The 22,729-nt window shown below is 38.5% G+C and overlaps 1 protein-coding gene across 3 annotated transcripts in view; it reads right to left on the reverse strand.

Annotated features, from left to right (window-relative positions):
* Window positions 1-22,729, reverse strand: part of RASA2 (RAS p21 protein activator 2) — a 103,657-nt gene that overhangs the window by 80,488 nt on the left and 440 nt on the right. The window lies entirely within an intron of this gene.

Below are 22,729 nucleotides of genomic sequence, written 5' to 3' on the forward strand. Positions count from 1 at the left end.
TGGCGACGGCATAGGCTGCAGCCCCTGTGGCAGTGGGTTGCCATGGGCTACCGTGTGTAGCCAGCAGCCAGCGTGAGCGGCCAGCAGCCGCTGTGAGCGGCCGTCCAGAAGCTGGAGACTGATCTGCCTTGCCCAGGAAGACTGCAATGATGGTGCCAACTTGGGCCAGTTAAGCAACGTCCTCCACAACTAGACTGAAGAACAAAAGGACAGCAACTTGTCTGTTCTCCTTCCCCCAATTTCCCAGCACTGTTCCCATCCCCCAATTCCCCAATAAAAATCTTAAAAAAACAAAAACAAAACATGCTCTTCCCCCAGTCTATCACCATCTTCCTCTTTTTTTCACCATCCTCCCCAAACCTCCCACCCACATCCAGTCCATAAATAAATCCAGCAGACCTCCAAAATAAATCCCAAATCCAACCATTTCTCAACTGCTTTCATTGCTAGCACCCTACAATCCACTCTCCATCAAGCAGTAGGATGTTTTAAACACATCATTCAGGTTAATCACTCCCCAGCTCCAATACCATTCCATTTCACTTAGAATATAATCCCATTTCTTTTTCTCCCCATTTGAATTAAAGTTTATTGAGGGGACAATTGTTAGTAAAATTACATAGGTGTCGGGTGTACAATTCTGTAATACATCATCTATATATCACATTCTGCGCTCCCCACCCAGAGTCAGTTCTCCTTCCATCACCATATATTTGACCCCTTTGACCCTCATCTACCACACCCCCGCCTCTGGTTACCCTCTGGTTATCCTCTGGTAACCACTAAGCTATTGTCTGTGTCTATGAGTTTTTGTTTCTTCATTTGTTTGTCTTGTTCCTTTGTTGCTTTCAATTTCATATACCACATATCAGTGAATCATATGGTTCTCTACTTTTTCTGTCTGACTTATTTTGCATTTATCTGTAAAGATATATGAGTTCTGATGTTCACTGCAGCTTTATTTACGGTGGCCAAGACATGGAAACAACCAAAGTGTCCTTTGATAAATGACTGGATAAAGAAGATGTGGTATATATACACATTGGAATACTATTCTGCGGTGAGAAAAGATGAAATGCCATTTGCAACAACATGGATGGAACTTGAGATTATTAAGATACAAGCCTGTTTCTAAATTCTCACTTTTGTGGTATTCACAGCCCTACTGAACTGTCCTCTCCTCTCTGACCTACCTCTTCTCCTCTCACTCTCCTCAGTGTTCACCTTCTTTCCATTCATCAACCATGCCAAGCTTGTTCAAGCTTAGGGCCTCTGCCAAGAATGGCTGGCTCTTCTTATCATTCAGGTCTCAGCTCAAATGTCACTTCCTCAGTGAAACCTTCCCTGACTATTCTATCTAAAGTAGATTATCTTGTTACCACATTCTATTTCTCTGTTTCTTTTCATGGTAGCATTTATAACTATCTGAAACTCTGTTAATATTTATTTGTGTTTATTTTCTGGTTCCCTCATTCTTGAGGCCTGAGAACTTTCTGATGTCCAAGATCTAAAATAGTGACTGCTATACAGTAGACACTTGAGAAATATTTGTTGAATGAATATTAAAGAAACCAAGTAAGTCTAGTTTTGAAGTTCTTGTGAGATGCTCATGGGCCACAAGGATATACAAAAGTGTAGGTGCTGAAATCAGACACCAGTGGATTAAATTAGGAAAGCAAGGTAGTTGGTTGGCATAAGGGAAAGAGCATGGCCCTAGCAATCATGAAACCAATGCTCCTGGTCTAACCTCAGCTACTAAATGGCTAAATGACTTCGGACAAATCACTGAAGCACAGCTTCCCTGATGAAAGTCTGGACTGGATAAACTTAAGTCTCTTATTGCTTATCAACTTTATAGTGAAAGGCCATTTAACCAATATATTTTTTTAAAGTTTATCAGACACCTAAGAAGCACCTATGAAAAACTCAATAAACAAATAATTTTTAAAAATTAAAATGAGAAAATCAATGGAAAGGCACCAGTAAGATACTCATTGTTATTAAGCTTGTTACTGAGAAATTAGGGGGGGGGGGACAACAAGTTACTACTTGAATGGAATATGAAAAAATATTTATGTTGATCTCAAGTCAGAATCAAGGAATCTAATTTTACAAATGACCCCCAAATTGCATCATATGGGTTGGGCTTTTACAAGTAAGCCTGTTTCTTAACAGAAAAAAGGATATATATTTGAATTTGTAGCCATGCATTCTCCTCTTCCTCAAAAGACTAGATGTCCTTATCAAAAGCTCATCTGTAGTTAATCCATCTACCTGTGCTCTCTCTACCCATTCCCCTCCTCTCACTCCAGGACACTGCTCAGCAATTCTGTTTTCATTATTTTCAACCTTCTTCTCCTTTAAGTCTCTCCTTTTTAGTTGACATCTCCCCTCTGAATACTCCAGAGGGTTTTGTTTTTTAACAAAACAAAAAAAAATCCAACTAGCTTACTCTACAGAACCTGGAATGTAAAAACATTTGGAATTAAATCATAGTAAAAACATGTTCCACATCTATCGAGAGAATTTGGAACACTAAATCACTACCCTTGAATATGTTCCTGTTTCATTCCCATAAGCGCAGTTTTATAAGAAAACTACATTATATAAAGGTACACATAGCCTACCACCCACCTTTTTAAGAGGGAGACAATGGGGATTATTTTCTCTGTAGCATCCAATGAACTTGACATTATCAGATATTCACTTAGAATAAGTAAAAATTCAAGCTTTATGTAATATATAAAATGCACTCAACAGTACTTCCTATAAAAGCAGTTATTATCTGTACTCTTTGAATATCTGTCACTAACTACTGTTCAAATGAATTACACTGGAAGTGAATTCATCTAATTCATCACTGTTTAGCTCACCAATCAATCATACAAATATGTTAAGTCAGCTATCAAGACATTAAACTGCAACTCCAAACTACAGTAGCTATTAATTGGCACCTTTTAAACAACATAAAAATATTAACTGCCACTTTATATAAAAAAAAATCAGAACTAATGATTACAGGATAAATGTAATGTTGTACCCATTGTATCTCTAAGCAGAGATTATTTTAATAATCTCTTCACATCAAACTACACAAAAAGACAAAAGTGAGGAAATTTGGAAGACTGTACTTACATTGCATGTGATATGTGCTTTGGGTCTTACTAGTTCTAGTTAATTATGATCTATAAATAAGCAACTGCACTGGACCAAAAAACAAAAACAAAACAATTGCTGCTCCTCAAAAGGCAAGCTTCTTAAAAACGTATTCTATAATCTCCACTCCAATCCTTTCCCTCCTATTCACAGCCCAAACCTGCAATTTGGCTTCTGATTCTATTTCTTTATTAGAACCTTCAAGAACACTAATAATATTTTCTTTATTAGTTTCAGGTGTATGAAACAACATAATGATTAGACATGTACACCCCTCGCAAAGTGATAACTCCACTAAGTCTACTACCCGTATGACACCGTACATAGCTATTACAATACCATTGACTATATTCCCTATGCTGTAATTTACATCCCGTGAAAATATATATATTTATTTATAGTTGACATTCAACATTATTTTATATTAGTTTCAGGTGTACAGCACAGTGCTGAGGCATTTATATAATTTATGAGGTGATCCCCCCAATAAGCCCAGTACCCATCCGACACCCTGGGCTTTACAACATTATTGATTACATTACCCGTACCGTATTTCACATCCCTGTGACTATTTTGTGACTACAATTTGCACTTCCTAATCCATTCACCTTTCTCACCCATTCCCGCAACTCCCTTCCCATAGAGCAACCATCAGTTTGCAAGAACACTAGTAATATTAAGTGCTACCAAATCAGATGATTGCTTTTCAGTGCTCACCTTATTTAACCATGCTTCACAGTATTTGATAGCACTGACCTAGCTTCCGTTTAGGTAATCCAGGCTAATGTTTTTTCTTTTACTCCCTCTTTCAGGCTTTTCATCTACTACCTATATTTCAAATGTGAGGAAACTTTTGGCATCTACATACCACTAAATTCATCACATAGATGAAGCACCAATTTTAGGTATTTTTTAAGAAGCACCTATGAAAAACTCAATAAACAATTCTTAAAAATTAAAATGGGAAAAATCAATGGAAAGGTACCATAAGTGTGTGTCACTATAAAACAATAAAAATGCAGAAAAAATACTTGTAAGTTTCCCAACATTATTTCTCAGTTTATCCATAGCCTATTTGATGATGGCTAGCCTTAAGGAGAATCAGGGTCTATATCTATGGTACATATGGTAGATCAATATTCATCATCCATTTCAATGTCCTTTGGTGTATGACTTTCTGTACTGCAGAGACTAGAAAGCTAAAAATGACATTTCCCAGCCTCTCTTGCAGTTAGGGTTCTGGATGTGAATTAAGTTCCACCAATCAGGTGCACTCACTAGAAATTGGGAAGGCAGAAGAGAAGGGAGGTTGCATTCAGGCTGCTTCTACTAGCAAGTACTGGCATGGAGATGTCCAAGTTTTCTTCAGCAGTGTTTGCAGAGGTCCTTGTATCCAGTCACAGGTTTCACAGGTATCAAGAAGGGTACAAGGCACCTTCTGTCACACAGGTTGTGGCAGCCATGGCTTGGCTCTAGAGCCATCGCAGTAACAACAGCTTACTTATGAAGATGGTTCTGTGCAGACGGCTATTTCCTAAGTGGCAGATTCCTGATCATAGCAGAGGTGGCAAGGTTCTAAGCCAAGCAGTTAAGTTACAGCTTCCCAGTTCTGCAGGCACCTTTCCGATCATAAAAGAGACAGTAACTCTCTGAGTGGTCCAGTTGCAATGTGGCTTCTGAATGTCATTCTTGAGAGTACAACACAGTCTGTTTCTTCAGTCTTTCCAACAATTATAGAAGCCACTTAAAATCTTACACTAAATCTCTTTCTGCTTCAACTAGCTAGAAATTACTCTGTAACCTAATCCTGACTGGTTTCCTTTCCTATCCTTTATTTCCAACAAATTAGAAAACCCCATCCCCCGGTACTGGTCATCAGAGTCTTTCAGCTAGATGTGGCTATCTGGAACAAACATGGACTCGGGAATGACAAAGCAGTATCTCACTGAATACTACTTTTATTGTTCCATTAACAGTGCTTCACTGAATAGGACAGCATACTCCAAAGGTGAACGCTTCAACTTGGGAAATGGAGACAAAGGGATCTTAATTCTCTGTATTGTTGGATTTGCCTTTGGCAAACACATCTTCATTTCCTACTATAGCATTTAGATGTGGTTTTTAAAAATGCTCAATAATACAGGATCACATTTTCATGAATTTGGGAGTGCCAAATTCTCAACATTCAAACCATGTACACCATTTTGGATACCCCCCATCTTATCCTTAAATTTACACATCATGTTTTGACCCTAAAGTAATAAGATTAAAGTATTCAAGACATTCAGTATATTGCTGAGATATGACACTTGAGCAAGACAACTGAAATACTGTAAATGGTTTTTACTTGCATTTGAATGAAAGGAAGAAATGTTTTTAGCTTATCTCTCACTTAAAGAATTCTGTGCATACCAGGGTACTGTAATATGCAAAGGAAGGTATTTGGCCCTACAAAAACAGATATATTGGCCCTACAGAACATAGTATAGATCTGATTATATTTACAACTGTCACTATTTCCTTCAACAGTGACTCAAGATCAGGAGGCATATGATTGATAAAACTGTTCCTCTATCAAGAAAGAAGGCTGGTCTTCAAGCACAACGTCTTTTATTCTGTAACAACACCTTTTCTTGTTGATTTCATAACTGGTACTCCTTAAAAACTTTTCCAGTTTACATTATGACTTACAATGTAATTGTTAACTAAAGTTTTTTAAAAATCTCTCCTAACGCATGGATTTTTAGGGTTGAATAAACTAATCCCCCCACAGGACATTTCTCCTCCCTCATAGATGTACTGCAAATGTGCCAAGAACACCTTCACACTACACATCAGTGGTTTCCGTCCAACCATAAAATGAAATAGCCTTTTGCCCATTCATGTGATAGTAACTGCTTCTCTGCATCACACATAGCTTGCAACATCATATATGGCTTAAATAAAATGCTGTGTTTAGCTTGGATCCCTATCCTTCACATTGTTGCCAGTTACCTTTTTAATATATAAACATATGTTATCACACCTCACTAAAAAACCTTCAATGGCTCCATATTGCCTCCCTTACAGGATAAAATCTAAAACTCCTTAGTCTGGCATAAGAACTCATCATGGTCTGACACCATCTACTACATGTTTGGTCTCATCTACTTGTGTAATCTTTACCCCCACAAGTTATGCTGAAGCAGAACTGTACATATGGCTCCTTGAACATACTGTGTCCTTTGGACATCTGCAATGCTGTTTGTATGGAATCTCTTCCGGTTTTTTCCCCCCCAAAAGAGCTCTGTTTAAGGGCATCTTTGTCAAGTCTTCCCTCAATTTCTAGGTAGTCATGACACTCTTTCCTCCATTTCCTAACGCATCTTCTATGTACTTCTACTATAATGATCATACTGGATTGCACTTGTTTCATTTAATTCAACAAATATTTATTAAGTGCCTGTAACATGCCAGGCACTTTTCTAAACGCTGGAGATATAACAATGAATAACAATAAGTCTCTGTCTACACGGAACTACTGTACAATCTAGACAGGGGAGACAAACATCATCAACTCTTACATAGGTATATAATATTTATTGCCATGGAAGAAACAAAGTAAGGTTAGAGAGTCAGGGAGAGCCAGGGCCACAGGTAGACAGAGGGAAAAGAGTAACGTTATTCTGTATAGGGAACCAGGGAAAACCTATCTATTAAGATATTTGAGGGCCGGCCGAGTGGCGCGTTGGTTGGGAACTGGCTTGGGACGCCAGAGGGCCCCGGTTCGGATCCCACATATGAGGGCCAGTGACACTGCCCTCTACAGATAAGATGCTGAACAACAGCTCAACCTGGAGCTGGGCTGCTGTGAGTCGCCGGTGACGACGTAGGCCATGGGCTACCGTATGTAGGCAGCAGCCAGCATGAGCGGCCAGCAGCCTCAGTGAGAGGCCGTCCAGAAGCCGGCGACTGATGTGTCTTGCCCAGGAAGAGTGCAATGATGGTGCCAACTTGGGCCAGTGAAGCAACGTCCTTCGCAACTAGACTGAAGAACAAAACGACAGCAACTTGTCTGTTCCCCTTCCCCCAATTCCCCAGCACTGTTCCCATCCCAATTCCTCAATAAAAATCTTTAAAAAAAAAAAAAAAAAAAGAAGATATTTGAGCACATACCTGAAGGAAGTCAATAATGAACCATGGGATTTCTGGGGAATGGGATGGATAGGCAGAAAGAACAAAATATGCAAAGGCCCTGACACAGAATAGTTTGGACATTGAAGTAATAGCAAGGAGACCAATATGGCTTAAAACAATAAGCAAAGTGGAAACAGGGAGGAAATGGTAACGAGATGGAGTAAGGGTAGGAAGAAAGCAGGTTAAATAGGTCTTGTAGACCACTGGAAAGTCTTAGGCTTTTTTGAGTGAGATGGGAAGCTACTGAAAGATTTAGACAAGAATGGCACGATCTAACTTCTGTTTTAGAAAACTCACTGCAGAAGGGAAAGGGTGGAAGCGGGAGACTAACATGAGGCTATTGTAATAGCCTTGAGTAGAGATAAGCTGGGGTGGGGGGAAGTCTTGGCATGGAGAGAAGTGGTCAATTGGGCATATATACTGAAGACAGAGCCAACAGGAGTTTTGATATTTTGCATATGGGTGTGAGAGAAAGAGGGGTCAAGGAAGACTTCTTCGAGTTTCACCCTAAGCAGCTGGACGAATAGAGATGCCATTTCCAGAGGGAGAAGCCTCACTGGGGAGAAGGGGATCAAAACTTTGTACTGGGCATATTAAGTCTGAGATGCCTATTAAATATCCAAGTGCAGATGTCAAGAGGGCAAAGAAGTCCTGGATGGAGATAACATATGAGAATCACCAGGAACTACATAATATCTATAAAACCGTAAGACTATACAAGATCACAAGGAGAAATATGGAGAGAAAAGAGATTTGAAGATTGAATCTCAGAGCTCTTCATTTTGAGTTAGAAGAGAGAAATAACCAGCAAAGAAGACTGCTATATGTCTCTTCACTAAACTATAAACTTCTAAAGGGACAAGACCAATTCTTAGTACCATCTTTAGCTTATAATAGATAATGAAATATCTACTGAATAAGTGTGTAAGTGTGTGTGTATAACTTCAGCATGGGCAAATATAGTTCTAATATCACATCTCAAATTTTAAAATTGTATATAAGCTTCTTTTTTTTCAGTTGATGTAAGCTGATCTATGTCAACTGCTCAAAAGCTTAAAAAAAATTCTCCTGTATGCAGTTACCAAAAGCACTAAGTATAAGAATCTTTATAGTGTTAATATAGAAATATCATGTTAAAATAAACCAATCCACAAATTCACACATTCAAATATTTACTGAGTGCCTAATAAGATGCTAGGGATACAACACTGAGAAAAATAATAAAACTGTATCTTTATTGAGCTAATATAGACAGACAACAAATAAGGTGAATGAGTTACTAATAAACGTGAGGTCCTGCAGGAATGAGCACCACATGAGGCGGCAGAGGGAGAGGAAGCCAAGGAAGGCTCCCCTGAGAAGGTAACTTCTGCATAAATACCTGAAGAGGGGAGAAAAGTATCTTCTAGGAAATCGTATCCTTTAGTCATTGTCAAAAGCAAACAGTTTAAACCAAGAAGATAAACACTACTGGGAATCAAAATTGAGAACTTAAGACTAACAAATGGAAAGCTAGTCAACTTTGTGTACAAGATCAATGATTCTATGTAAAGGCCACTAAATAGTAAATCCACATCCTACCATGTCAATTTTACCTGGGACTAGAATTCCAAGTATCATGCAACTGGGTACAGATTCTGGTATATGTGCTTCTGGACATGCATGTGAGTATGCACACACGTATGTGCTTATGTGTATATTTTGGGGGGACTGTGTGCATGCATTTATAGCTATAGGTTTGTATGTGTGTTTCTGTGTGTTTCAGCGGAGGACACTATTAGGTAGGGTAAGTAAGAAAGGAAGATAAGATATTTATCAAATAGTTGGATGCTCCAAGACAATGCTAAACATTTTCTCAAATATCTCCTTTGATCTATACAACAACCTTGTGAGGTAAGTATTACTGTTCCTTTTTATAAATTAAAGGAAAAAATTTCAGTTACATATCCGGTAAGGTGATTTGACAGAGATTAAACTCCAAAGCTAGTCTTTCCATTCCACTCTCTCTGTCTTTCTGAATACAATACTGCTGAGAGGAACAGACAGCTGTTCCTTTCTGAAATTGTCCTAAAAGGTCCTGCAGGCCCAAGTCTCTTCAAAGGATAAATTATGTACAGGGATAAGGGCCAACAGGGACCCCAGTGGGACTGGATTAAACCCCAAGAAAACTGCAAAGGGCCAGGGTCTTGGACAAGATGACCCTAAGACAAAGATTATTTGGCGTGGGAGGACAGCTAAATCCTAACAATAGCTACCATTTACTGAAAAACTTAACAGATACACTACACATAGCAGATGTTTTTTAAGAACTTCATATACCTTACTTAATCTTCACAATAACACCTTCCAATTATTATTTTTTTAAAATACAGAAACTGAGGGTGGAGGGATAACATTCCAGGAGTAAGGCACAATGTGAACAAGTTCTGGAGGTGGAAACAGGAGGAATTCCTTCAAGGAGGCAGTGAATAGTACAACCTGACTAAAGCAAAGGGAGCTGAAAGGGGAACAGAAGGGATGATTGTAAAGGAAGGGTGGAATCAAACAGAACCTGAAACGTCAAGCTAAGGCGTTTTAACTTTACAGGCAACAAGGGTCACTAAACGTTTCTATGTGGTCAGAACTATGCTTTAGGAAAACTACACTAATGGCTAAATGGCTAAGGTAATGAAATGGGAGAAAAGAAAAATGTAAGAGATACTACAGAGATAGAATAATTTTGCCTGAGTGACTCAGGATATGATGTTCTAATAACAAGAATATCAACCTAAACAGAGAATTGGAACTTAAGATGGGGAAAAGATATAAAAACATGCAAACTTTATCACTTACATACATACACACACACACACACACACACACACACACATACACACACACACACACAAATGGACTGGAAAAGAAGAATGAAGCAAATGTACACTTAAAATGTAATAGTCTTGGTGTTGACAAATTTAGAGTAAAAGTAAACGCTGTTATGCCATTTAATCATACATAAATAAGACAATCCAGTATAATATTAAGATAAGGTCTTTCAAATTTTCTTATAGTTTAATTTTTGCAATAAGATAAAAGGGGCACATAATTCTGAACACATACAGTATTAATATAATATCACAAGTTAAACAAATTCATTTTGGAGACAAGAGACTGGAGTTTCAATGTAAGCTTTGTACTTGATAATCTGGATGTCTTTAGTCTCAACCTGCTGCATAAAGAGAGGTAACTAATGTTTCAGGGTTGCTGTGACCATTAACTGAGGTAAAGCATTTACCACAATGCCTAGAACAGAGTAAGCACTCAGTAAACAGTAACTAGTAGTGCCCTTCCTTGGTTAGAGATTCCTAAAAATTGTACCATCTGTACACAATTCCTTCTACCCAAGCCATTAGGTCCTGACCAAAGATAATCTATAATTTAACATTTCGATACACCAGAGGAGCTCGCTTATTTTTAAAAAATGAGATTCTTATTTCACAAGTAATATATTTCTATTATGGGAAATAGATGGAAAAACACCTGGCCTTTCCATACCTCAGGTTCCACACACATCTCTAAAGTGAGGGGTTTGAACTGTTTTAGAGGATGCAAATTGGGGGTCAGCCAGCTAGAGATTTATTTTGTTTGGCCTGCAAAATATTAAATTAAACAAAATGTAGCCAACCTCTAGAACTGGGAAAGTTACTAATAAATAGGTACATTATGTCTGGTTTCTCTTTAAGAATCAAAGACCTGGCAACACGGTTCTGAGTAGAAACTGCAGACAGGTACCTCTTACTAAATCCCTACCTGAATTGACCTTATTATGCCTGGTCTCTGTAGACTGGAGTTTGCAACCCCTTAACTAGTTAATCTTCTTGGTTCCCCACAGCTTTAAAATTCTGACACAACATTGAAATTTAAAAAGCACATGGTAACAATGATCTCAAATGTTTTAAGATATTGCTACGTATTCCAGTTTAATCTGATGAACAATACAAGAACTAGATATAGATTTGTATTAAATTGTTCAATTAAAAAAAAAAAACTAGGGTCGGCCGAGTGGCTCGTTTGGTTAAGAGTTGGCTTCGGAGCGCAAGCTCTGAGCAGCAGGGTTGTGGTTCGGATCCCACATGAGGGCCAGTGATGCTGCGCCCTCTACAGCTAAGATGGTGAACAACAGCTCGACCTGGAGTTGGGCTGCCATGAGTTGCTGGCGACGACGTAGGCTGTAGTGGGGCTGCGTTGGGCTGCCTTAAGCTACCGTGAGTGGCCGGCAGCTACTGTGAGTGGCCAGCAGCCAGCGTGAGGTGTCATGAGCCGCCGTTAAGCGGCCGTCCAATGGCCAGGGAGCAACTGCATCACCTGGGAAGAGCAGTGATAATAACAGAGACAATGATAATAACAGAGGCAATGATAATAACAATGTGGGCCAGTGAAGTGATGTCCTCCACAACTAGACTGAAGTACAAAAGGACAGCAACTTGTCTGTTCCCCTCCCCCAATTCCCCAATAAAATCTTTAAGAAAAAACAAAACAAAAAAACTATGAAACTATACTTTACCAAATATCACTACTACTTATGCTACAGTCCACCCTTAACTGAGCACAATGTGCCTGGTGGTGTACAGTGTCATTTAATCTTTTCACAACCACTTTGTAAGATTATAAAAACTATTCCCATTTTATTGAAGAGGAAGCTGAGGCTCAGAGAGGTTAGGTGGTTACTAGAAAAGCAGCACAAAACTTTGCTTTCAATATGCTATATTATCATTTATCATTCAATCAATTTCTATATAACTAATATAATAAATATTTTGTCTAGGATAAAGAAATCTTACACGAAATAAAAACTCTCTCTTGTTCATTTATCTTTACAGTTTTCAATGGAGTAAGGAAGAGAACTGCCATAATCACACATGACTTTCCAAAGAGTCTTACATTCATTCTTCAGACTATGTCAGATTACCCCAGGTGTATGGTAGCAAAAAAAAGGGGGGGAGGGGGGGAAGATAAGAACCACTGAAGAGAAAAAAGTTATGTAGCTGCTACTTCCCTCCTTACTTGTCACCTTGAAAGCACCAATGAAAAGGTACACGTTTATGATATTCTTCAGGCAGAGAACAAGAAATGGTACCACTAGGCATATGGTGACTGCTGGAATATCTGCTAGTAAGGAGCGTTTTCCAATGCACAAATTAATGTGAACAGATAACTGGATTGTCAAGCAATTTTTCTCACTTCCAGTAAATGATAAATTATCTTTAAAAAATATAATCCGAGATTTTATAATCCCATGCAACTGGTATCTTTAAAAAATCAACAGATTACATAATTCCTATCAGAATCTGGTTCTGCCTAAGAATAGGCACTATGATATATATTAAACTGGAACCTGGAGGTTAAAGAACTAGGGAATAATAAAGTTTCACTAACACTGCACTCCTACTCCGCTACGGAAATAAGGTTAACATGCAATCAAGGTGCCTTAAAAATGAGGTCACACCACTGAGCAAGCACTTGAGTGAGCAAAGGAATCCAGGAATCCAGCATAATTTAGGTGGTTAGCCCAAACTCAGTGAGCAAAGAACTGTTTTTGTGGCTATAAAACCTCAACAATAAGTACAATTCTTGACAAGGCATGAAGTCAAGGTTAAAGCATCAATTCCACAGCAACTCCTCAAAAATGTCCCACTAGGTAAAATGCAACTCCTCACTGGGAAAATCTATAGGACATAATTAGGGCCCAGTTGTTTTACACAAGTCATGTGCATAATAATTATCATAGTTATCTATATTGCTGTCATATTAATCACCTTTGACTGAAGCTCAGTACAGAACAAGAAATTAGGAAACTACTCTACATGAAAAAGCAAGTTTCACAAGGTATTGCCAAGAAGCGTCCATGGGTTATAGAGATACGTCACCAAGATGCAGGCAGGATCTTCCTGTGGTTTGCCTTGCCCGCTTCCGGTTTCAGTTTTGAACGTGTGCTGACCCTAAGCTTCCTACAGCCCCCTTCTCAAGTAGCAAACCAAACTCTGAAACACATATGGTAGGCATCTCTCCTAGGATAGGCCAGTGGTTCCGACAGCTACATAAAGCTTAGCAAGACTGCTAAGCTGACCATGAGAGCCCAGTGGGGCAAGCAAACAGAAGGCCAAAAGCCAGGTTGCAGCAGAACTAAGGGCTACATGGATGGGTCATTTATGGAATATGGCTGCTATTTCTGGTAACGGCATCCAATGACCCAAAATGGGACTCATTATGATCTAGAGCTTTTCAAAAAGAAAAAGTTGCACCTCGATATAAAGAAGTTGCACACCATACACATGCAGGTATAGGTTGTGTGTGTGTGTGTGTGTGTGTGTGTGTGTGTTTTCTAGGAGAGCCATTCACAAGCACAGACAAACCCACATGAACACAGAAGAGAAACATTTTTTTGTGAATCTCCAAAACAATACTAAAGATATACTGCAATAGCATTCCAACATTTTAATTTTACTGAATATCTATTACATTCAACCATAACCAACTTAGGGATAATTATTAATTTCTTGACAACAGAAATGTATTCAGCAGTTCTTTCCAATATATCATCTGATAGGCAACTTGCTAGAGAAAAGGTATGGACTTTGGTAACTTAAAGACTTTCTTTAAACTCTGTACAAATAACTAACTTTTCTATCTGCTTCTTCTCCACTAAAAGAGGAATAACAACAATCTTCTCATGAAATTGGATTATATAAAACCATTTGCAAAATAGCCTAACATAGTATCTAGAAAAGAGTAAATCAATAATAAATTTAGTTCACTTTCCCCTATCCTAAGAAAATTTTATATAAAATTGTCCAAACTCAAAATTAAGAGGCTCTGCACCACTCACACATTATATTTTAAAGGATCAAAATTATTCTTTTTATTACATTCCTCTGAAACAAAACACTGGATTTTTTTTAGTCAACTTTTCTAACACAATCATATAGTGAAAACAGGCAACGTATAGGAAACAAAAAATCACCCAAAAACTTGACAGAAAAGTTGACTTTATTTCTATGTGCACTCAAATGTTATCAAGCCTAACATTTAGTTGCCCTTATTTCTGCAGATAGGATAGTCTTTAACAGTAGAAAGGCTCTCACACTTAAGATTAATATTGTATCAAATTTGTTTACACAAATGGTTGTTTTTAATAACATAGCTAATACACAAATACTCGGTAGAAAATTAAACCATTATAAGTAAGGCTACTTCCCTTTGTTCATCACTGCGGTAACCAATGCACACCTTTTAAAATCTCTTTCTGTGCATTTTCCCATATATATGTAGAAAAGATAAAATATATATGTACGACACATATCACTCTAACAACTTGCTTTTTACTCAATAATCATCTTTAAGTTCTTTCCTTTCATATTATAGATACACCTCATTCTTTTTAGCTGCTATAGAACATGTTATGAACATACTATTTAGCCATTTTACTACTGATGGACACTTCAGTTGTCTCTAATTGTCTTGTTTTACCAATAAAACAACATTAAACATCTTTGTATATGCCTCTTCTGCAACTGTACAAGTTTTTCTATAGGGTAGGTATGTAGAAGTAGAAATGCATAGGTATACACATTTAAATTTTTAACAGATACTGTCAAAATGCTCTCCAACATTGCTTTACCAATTTAACAGTGAGGAAAGTAACTTTTCCCTAAACCCTCACAAAATACTGAAATTAACAGTTTTCTGTTTTCACAAACTGATGACTTTTTAAAATTTTTATTTTCCTGATTCATTTTTGTTAAAAATTACCAGTATTTTCGTATGTTTACTGGCCTTTTGTATCCCCTTTTCTATGAAACGTGTATTCATATTCTCTATTTTTCTAATGGCCTTTCCCTTTTTTTAATTTCTATAAACCTTTTATATATTTTGGACACTAACAAATAGGCAGGCAGTACAGTACAGCATAGAAGGTTAAGAGAAACAAGATGGACTCTAGAGCCAGTCTGCCCAGTGACAGCTCCACCACTCACTAGCTACCTGATCTCGGTCAACTTACTTACTTTAGCTATTCTGTGCCTCGGTTTCCTCATCTGTAATGTACTTATAGTTACTGTGAGGATTAAATTAATTAATACAGTTAAAGTATTTTAAAACAGTGCCTGGCACAGAATAAGTGCTGTAGGATTTGTTGTAAATATCTTCTTCCAAACTATTGTTGGTCTTTTAACTCCTGTTTATAAGTTGTCACTGACCTTTCCTCAAACAGTTCTTTCTCCAGCTCTATTCTAATATCAGAAATTATGTAAGATGAGATCAACAACTGACTGCCCTCATTGGTTCTCACAATCAACTTCTCAAGAATAAATGCAAGCATCAGCCAAAGGATTTAAATTTTTAAAAAATCTTTCCACTAAAAAAAATAGCTATCTTCCTTACTGAATAAAGCATACCCACAAATCAGTAAGACTGATAATCCAGTAGAAAAAAGGACAAATGAAACAGACAAGTTCACCCAAACAAACGTAATAAAAATGGCTCTTAAAAATATGAAGAGATCCTTGACCTCATTTAGAAGTGTAAATTAAAACTACAAATTAAACGTTTCTTTTCATCTTACAGACCAGTAAAGATCAAGAAGTTTTAAAATACACACTATGTGGGTATAAATAAATAGGCATTCATACATTGCTGGAAGGAGCATAAATTGTTCTAGTTTCTATGAAAAGCAATTTGGTATTGTCTTTCCAAAATAAAAATGTACCTACAATTCAATTCATCAATTTAACATCTAGAAATTTAGCCTACTAATAGATACATGCACTCATATTAAAAATGACATACCTACAAGGTTATTTATTACAGTAATGTTTGTAATAGCAAAGAACAGAAACAACTTAAATGAACATCAATAGGGAACTGGTTAAATAAATGGTGGTATTATATATCCAGATGATGGAATATTATGCAGCTGTTAAAAACAAGGCAATTTCCTATTTATTATGGATATGAAAAATCTTCAAACTACTGTTGTTAAGTATATTTTGCTATTATTTGTGTATATTTTACTATTATTTGTAAGCTGATGAGAGAGACATTAATACTCCACATTTATATTTGTAAGTATCTAAATAATCTCTGTAAGGATACACAAAAAACTGGTATGCTTGCTTCTGGAGAGGAAATGGCTAGGCAACAACAGAAATAAGAAAACTTACTTTTCAATGTATACCCTTTTTTATCTTTTGAATTTTATGTCAGGTGTTTGTATTACATAATCAAATAAATAAGTCTTCTCAAAAATAATCAAACAAATTAAAACTTCCCTGTGATCACACCAAACTTTCTACTGGTCCCCTTTAAATGGTTATGCAAAGCAGGTTGCTACCATTCAGGTAGTTTGTGGCTAGTCTGTTCAACTATCAAAAGCAGCAGCTCACCATCCTGGCTGCCCATTATCACCCTCTGATGAACACTTTAAACCTACAGATGTCCAGGTACCACCCCAGAAATTATGATTCAGTAGGTCTGGAGTAAATCCTGGGTATTAGAATTTTTTTAAGTTCACAGGCAACACTGATGGGCAGTCAGGACTGAAAACAGCTGAGTTAGGGCATGACACAAATAGGGAAGCACCCAGGCTCAATCTTCACTTAGGTCACAACCTTAGTCTCATCACTAATCCTAACCACTTCACAAAGTTATTAAAAAGAAACTGATGAGTGTGTGTAGATGGCACAATGAAAACCTATTACTACTGGATATGTCACTAGATAGGCAGTGGAATCTTCATATATTAAATGAAGTACATTTGCAGCACTAGTACTAATGAATTCAGCCTAAGTGGCATTTTAGAAAAAACTTTGATAATACTAGCAGACTGGTGCCCAACAGGCCATTAACTGTGTGACACCTGAACTCTCTGAGGGTTAACTTCTTCATTTGTAAAATGAGAGGACAGAACAAGGTATGTTCTCTACCTTCCAGCTCTAAACTTCTATAATTCTCTAAGAATACAGGTATCTGAAAGCAACTATTGCTTAGTATACACTTTAGGATAAACTAGTAAGGAACTTCATCCTATTCACAGCTTAGACCCAATTCACAGTCCAGTGGGCTAGTGTCCTATCATACAGATATACACATATATTATGTACTGTTGAATCAATTAACGTACAGAGGAAAAAAAATTTAGGATTCAAACAATCTAATCTAATAAATCTTAGATATTCTTAAAATAGTGCATCTTATGCACAATAGGTATATTAAATACATTTAAGCATTAAAGTAAAAGGATCTGATGTACATACAGTCTTAAACCGAATGGTTCAAGTTTAAAAGCAAAAATCAGAGTACTAGAAAGGATGTTCAAGACCATCCAAACCTCTCATCTTACAAGTAAGAAAATAGAGCTTGGAAAAGTTAAAGAATTTTTCCAAAGTCCTTCAGTCATTAATGATATTCTTAGAACCAAGCTCTTAGTAACAAATTTGTCAATTATTGGGTTGTCGGAAAAGTTATGACGCATTTTTGCAATGAAAAACATAGAAAAAAATACGTCATGACTTTCCCAACAACCCAGTATTATTCACTGATATTTGCATGTGTATTGGTACAACTGTATAAAGTATATTATTTTAGCTAGGGGTTTTTGATGACTAAAATGACATACAAAACTAAAGCTATGTGATAGAAATTTCTTTTTTTCTTTTTTTTAAAGATTTTTATTGGGGAATTGGGGGGATGGGAACAGTGTTGGGGAATTGGGGGAAGGGGAACAGACAAGTTGCTGTCCTTTTGTTCTTCAGTCTAGTTGTGGAGGATGTCGCTTCACTGGCCCAAGTTGGCACCATCATTGCGCTCTTCCCGGGCGAGGCAGGTCAGTCGCCGGCTTCTGGACAGCCGCTCACTGCGGCTGCTGGCCGCTCACGCTGGCTGCTAACTACATACAGTAGTCCATGGCAACCCACTGCCACAGGGGCTGCAGCCTACGCCATCGCCGGCAACTCATGGCAGCCCAGCTCCAGTTCGAGCTGTTGTTCAGCATCTTAGCTGTGGAGGGCAGTGTCACCGGCCCTCATATGTGGGATCCGAACCGGGGCCCTCTGGCATCCCAAGCCAGGTCTTAACCATTGCGCCACTCGGCCGGCCCAGAAATTTCTTAACATACATAAAGTTACTAAATTTGCATTAATCGATGACTATACAACAAAACTTAGCAGCTCTCAAAAGAGCATAGAACTTCATTAGTAGATAAAACATGCAAGCTGATATTATTGTCAAATAATTTCATAAAGCACATTAACAAGGAAATAGGATTAGCATCTAGATTAAAGGATAAAACGAGTTTTATTTCAGCTACATTAGTTTCACAGTCTCTTAAGAGTCTATTCAGAGCTCTAAGTTAAAAAAAAAAAATACTCTATGCACTCATTGAGGTTTACCTCCTGTCTTCCTCAGAGCAAATGATTAGCAGACTGCTCTGTGAACTTTTACAAAGAACCTTTTCTCTCATTTCTATCCATCTGAAAGATGGATTCTTCCTCCATCCTAAATAACTCATCATTTCATTTCAAATTTCTGACAATAATGAATTCTTAGCATGAACAAAACCTTTTTTAATCTTTCCCTCAATTTATTAAATAACTTATCTCATTTCAAATATCTGATAATGAATTCTTAGCATGAATACTTTTAAATTTCTCCCTCAATTATATTTCAAGGTCAATAAAATGTTTTGATTTATACTTGATCAAAAAATTCAAACCTGCCATGACAAATAAGAACATTTAGTGTGTAAGGTGTGATTATGACATTTTTTTCTTTTCCAAGCTAAAGACCAATTAGTAACAATATTCATGGAATACATACAGTTAGGTAACAATAGTCAAATCCCCTAACAATAAGCAATTGAAGCATTTAGAAAAATGTCATCCTTTTCCTAATGAGGCAATTTTGGCAACAGTTCAAACCTAAGTTCAGCTGGCTCTGTAACTTTAAAAGTAACTTCCTGCCAGAGACCCATGTAGTTTTCTCTTAATAATACCATCTCTTGTTTGTTTAGCAGTAAAATTTACAAAAGTTTCATATCTTGTATCTCAAATCCTCCTCAGGGTAACATAGTAAGAGGTAGGGCATTTTCTAAAGGCCTATTCTGTTTTAGGCACCATGCTGACACTAGGGATAAACAAGGAAAAAATGAACAAGAATGAATTCTACCTTGGAAGAACTCACAGTCTAACCAGGGAAATAAATGAACTTTATTAAATGTAATAATAAGGAAATGGACAAGGAATTGTGATTCCCCAGTAGTACAAAGGCCTAACACCTTCTCCCCAGGGGCATGGCGGTGGTGGTGTCCCAAAGGAGGCTTTGGTCAGGAGATCACAAGAAGCAGGCTTTTGAAGGATGAGTAGGAGTTCTCTGACATAAATATGGGATGGAAGAAAGGAGAAAGTTACTCCCAGGCAGAGGGAACAACGTGTACATGATGAAGCATATTCCCATTTTAAAGATGAGGAAGATAAGCTCAAAGGTAACTGAGCTGCCTGAAGTCATCACATGAATAATAATTCACAATATATGAAACAGAACACAGGTCTTCTGATTTTAATCAGCTTTGCACACCAGATAATGCCAGTACATGTTGGACAAGAATATCAAATAAAGATTAGTTTTTATCTCCTATTTTACTCCTTCCTAAGAGATGGTCCATGTATGACCCAGCTTCTGGAGGGGAAGAAATGATCAGAGAAGAGGATTTATTTAATCCTCAAATCAATCCTGTGAGATAGATTATTTTACTATCTCCATTTTACATATGAGAACACAGAGTCACACAAAGGTTAACTAAAGTTGGCAATTAAGTGAAGATTCAAACCTAGGTGACTAACCTGACCAAGCAGGTAAACTCAAGCATACCCCATAGATCCTACTTTGCCAAATAACCCTAGGTTATTCTTCATGTGAAGGTATCAGGGAGACCAAATAAGTTCTGGGACATATCAGGGTCCCTGTTCTCACACTGTACTACATATCTCAATATTCACACAAATCCTTAGATTTGGCTCCCTTTTCAATCTGGTCTCCCATGAGCAGGTAAACCCATGCGTGAGGTGGTGCGGTCTCTTTCGGCAACATTTTACAATTTGATTTAACTGGACAAGAGCAGGCTTAATAAAAAGCAGCCTTATGAATCTCTAATTCTCCAGATCAGAGACTCTCAATCAGCAGTGTGGAATCTGCCAGCACATCTGCAGGCTAGTGGGCATTATCAGGCTTTCCTCCAAGGTCTCCCAGTATGGTGAAAAGGAAAGCTGACATGAATATCCCCACCACCAAGCTGCTTAATATCGTCAGTGTCAGAATCACCATCAACCCCCATTTCTGTGACTTTAGCACCTGCTAACGACTCCTCCAGCCCCCAGCCCCCAGCATGCAAAACCCATATGTCAGTTTCAGGAAAAGAGAAAACAGCGTCTCTTCACAGGGTTCTGAAGGTCAACCAACTTTGGATGACAGGAGCTAAAAGGAGAGCAAATGGAGATGGAGGTGGAGAGAAGTTCTGTATATAAGTATCCTAATACATTTTTCTGTGAAACTGACACTCCATGATCTGAGTTATAAGCTGAGCAATTCAAAAAGCAAGAAACTGACTGAGGTAACAGATGTAATACTTCCACTATGGTTAACGTAGTAATGTCATTCCCAGCAAGTGGATGATTAATCTCCAAGTCTGACTAGTGGGGCTGCTCTCACTCACTAGTGAACCTGACTAGTGGGGCAGGTTCACGCACAGTAATATCTCTTACTGTGGTATCTGTGCCATGAACAGGTGAAAGTGCAGGGCAGCTAAACAGCCCAACCCCAACTCTCAATTCCAAGACGTGTGTATGCTTAATTCCATGGTATAACCTGCAGCTATGTAAATCAGTGAGGCTCCAATCGACAATGCCTAGCATCAAGTGACACTTAAAAGGTAAAGTTGTAAAAATTTGGAAAATTAGATCAAGGGGGAAACTCTGGCCCATTTATAGTTTTCCCAAATATCGAATTAGATATATGCAAATATTAAGTATAAGATGTAATCTGAATTCTGAAAATATTTTAATACCCTAGAAAGTAACTTCAATGTTGGTAACTTAGACATAGACAAGATCTACTTCTCTGGTGTAATTTCCCAGATTTTAAGAACTGTACTCTTTTAAGCGCTCCAGGACTACTTCTGGGAATAAAGAATGTGGGGAAAAAAACATATGTCTGCTTTTGAGGTTTAATAAAATACCAAATACCTGAAAGGGGGGGGGGCTTGAAAAGAGGAAAATGGGGGAATTCAAGATCAATTAATAATATCACAATTCAGGAAGAAGAACATTTTACATCCTGTGTAAAACAGAGCATTGTTAGCCATTTTAATACAGTTCAATTTTCATCAAAGTAAAAACTACTCCTCATAACAAGCTTATTTACATGAAACAAGAAGCACGTTTCCAGTCTGAGGATACTGAATAAAAATAAAACTAATTTTTTTGACGAAAGCAAAGAGAAGTTTTACTGATGTTATCTTACAAATAGCAAAAAAAAGTGTTTCCTCTGAATAAATTACTGTGAAAAACCGGCAGTCTGACGCCAGTCATTTTTTTCCCCAAAAAATAAATGTCCAAATGACTGAACTCAAATGGTCTGTCTACAGTAATGCTCTGAGCCTCTAAGCAAAAATTTTGTATTAAGTATGGCTCGCTCACAACAGTAACAATTAAATGCATGAGAAGGAAATGAATTAAGTGGGTTAAGTGCTGGCTAGATGACTGTTTTGAGACCTGCTCACAGGAAGCCACTACATCCTGCCTGAATTCACCGTCAGCCACGCCGTCTCTCGATTCATGTCACCGCCGCAGCGAGTTGGGGCGAGTACAGGTGTCCAGCCCCGAGCCCCTCCCAAACACCCCGTGCGGCGGCCACTCGAGTCCCACCGCGGCTTGTTTCCTCCCGATCAAGGAGCCTTTTCCAAACTCGCAGAGGCTCGTGAGCCCAGGAAACAGGCAGCCCCCTCCCCCTTGGGCCAGCCCCACTTCCCCGCCCTCCTCCTTCGCCGGCCGCGCCTCCCCGGTAATTACCGCTCGGCTCCCACCTCGGGGCAGCTCCCGGGCGCCCGCAGCTGCCCGGAGGCCTACGTCTGAGGGCGGCCGGAAGCACCTCACGCCCCCCAGCCCGCGCCCCCGGCCGCACCCCGAGCTGGGGCGTCCCCGAGTCCAGGCCGCGCCCCCAAGCCGAGCCCCTCACGCTGGCGCTGCCCAGGCGCCCTCCTCCGGGACCGATTCCCCGGCTCTCCACTCCCTCCGGACAGGGCAGCCCCAGCCCGCGCCGCCCCGTCCAGGCGACGCCTCCCCCAACACACCCCCCTGCCAGCCTCCCCCGT

This window comes from Hipposideros armiger, unplaced genomic scaffold (genome assembly GCF_001890085.2).
Source record: "Hipposideros armiger isolate ML-2016 unplaced genomic scaffold, ASM189008v1 scaffold_96, whole genome shotgun sequence".
NCBI classification, from domain to species: domain Eukaryota; kingdom Metazoa; phylum Chordata; class Mammalia; order Chiroptera; family Hipposideridae; genus Hipposideros; species Hipposideros armiger.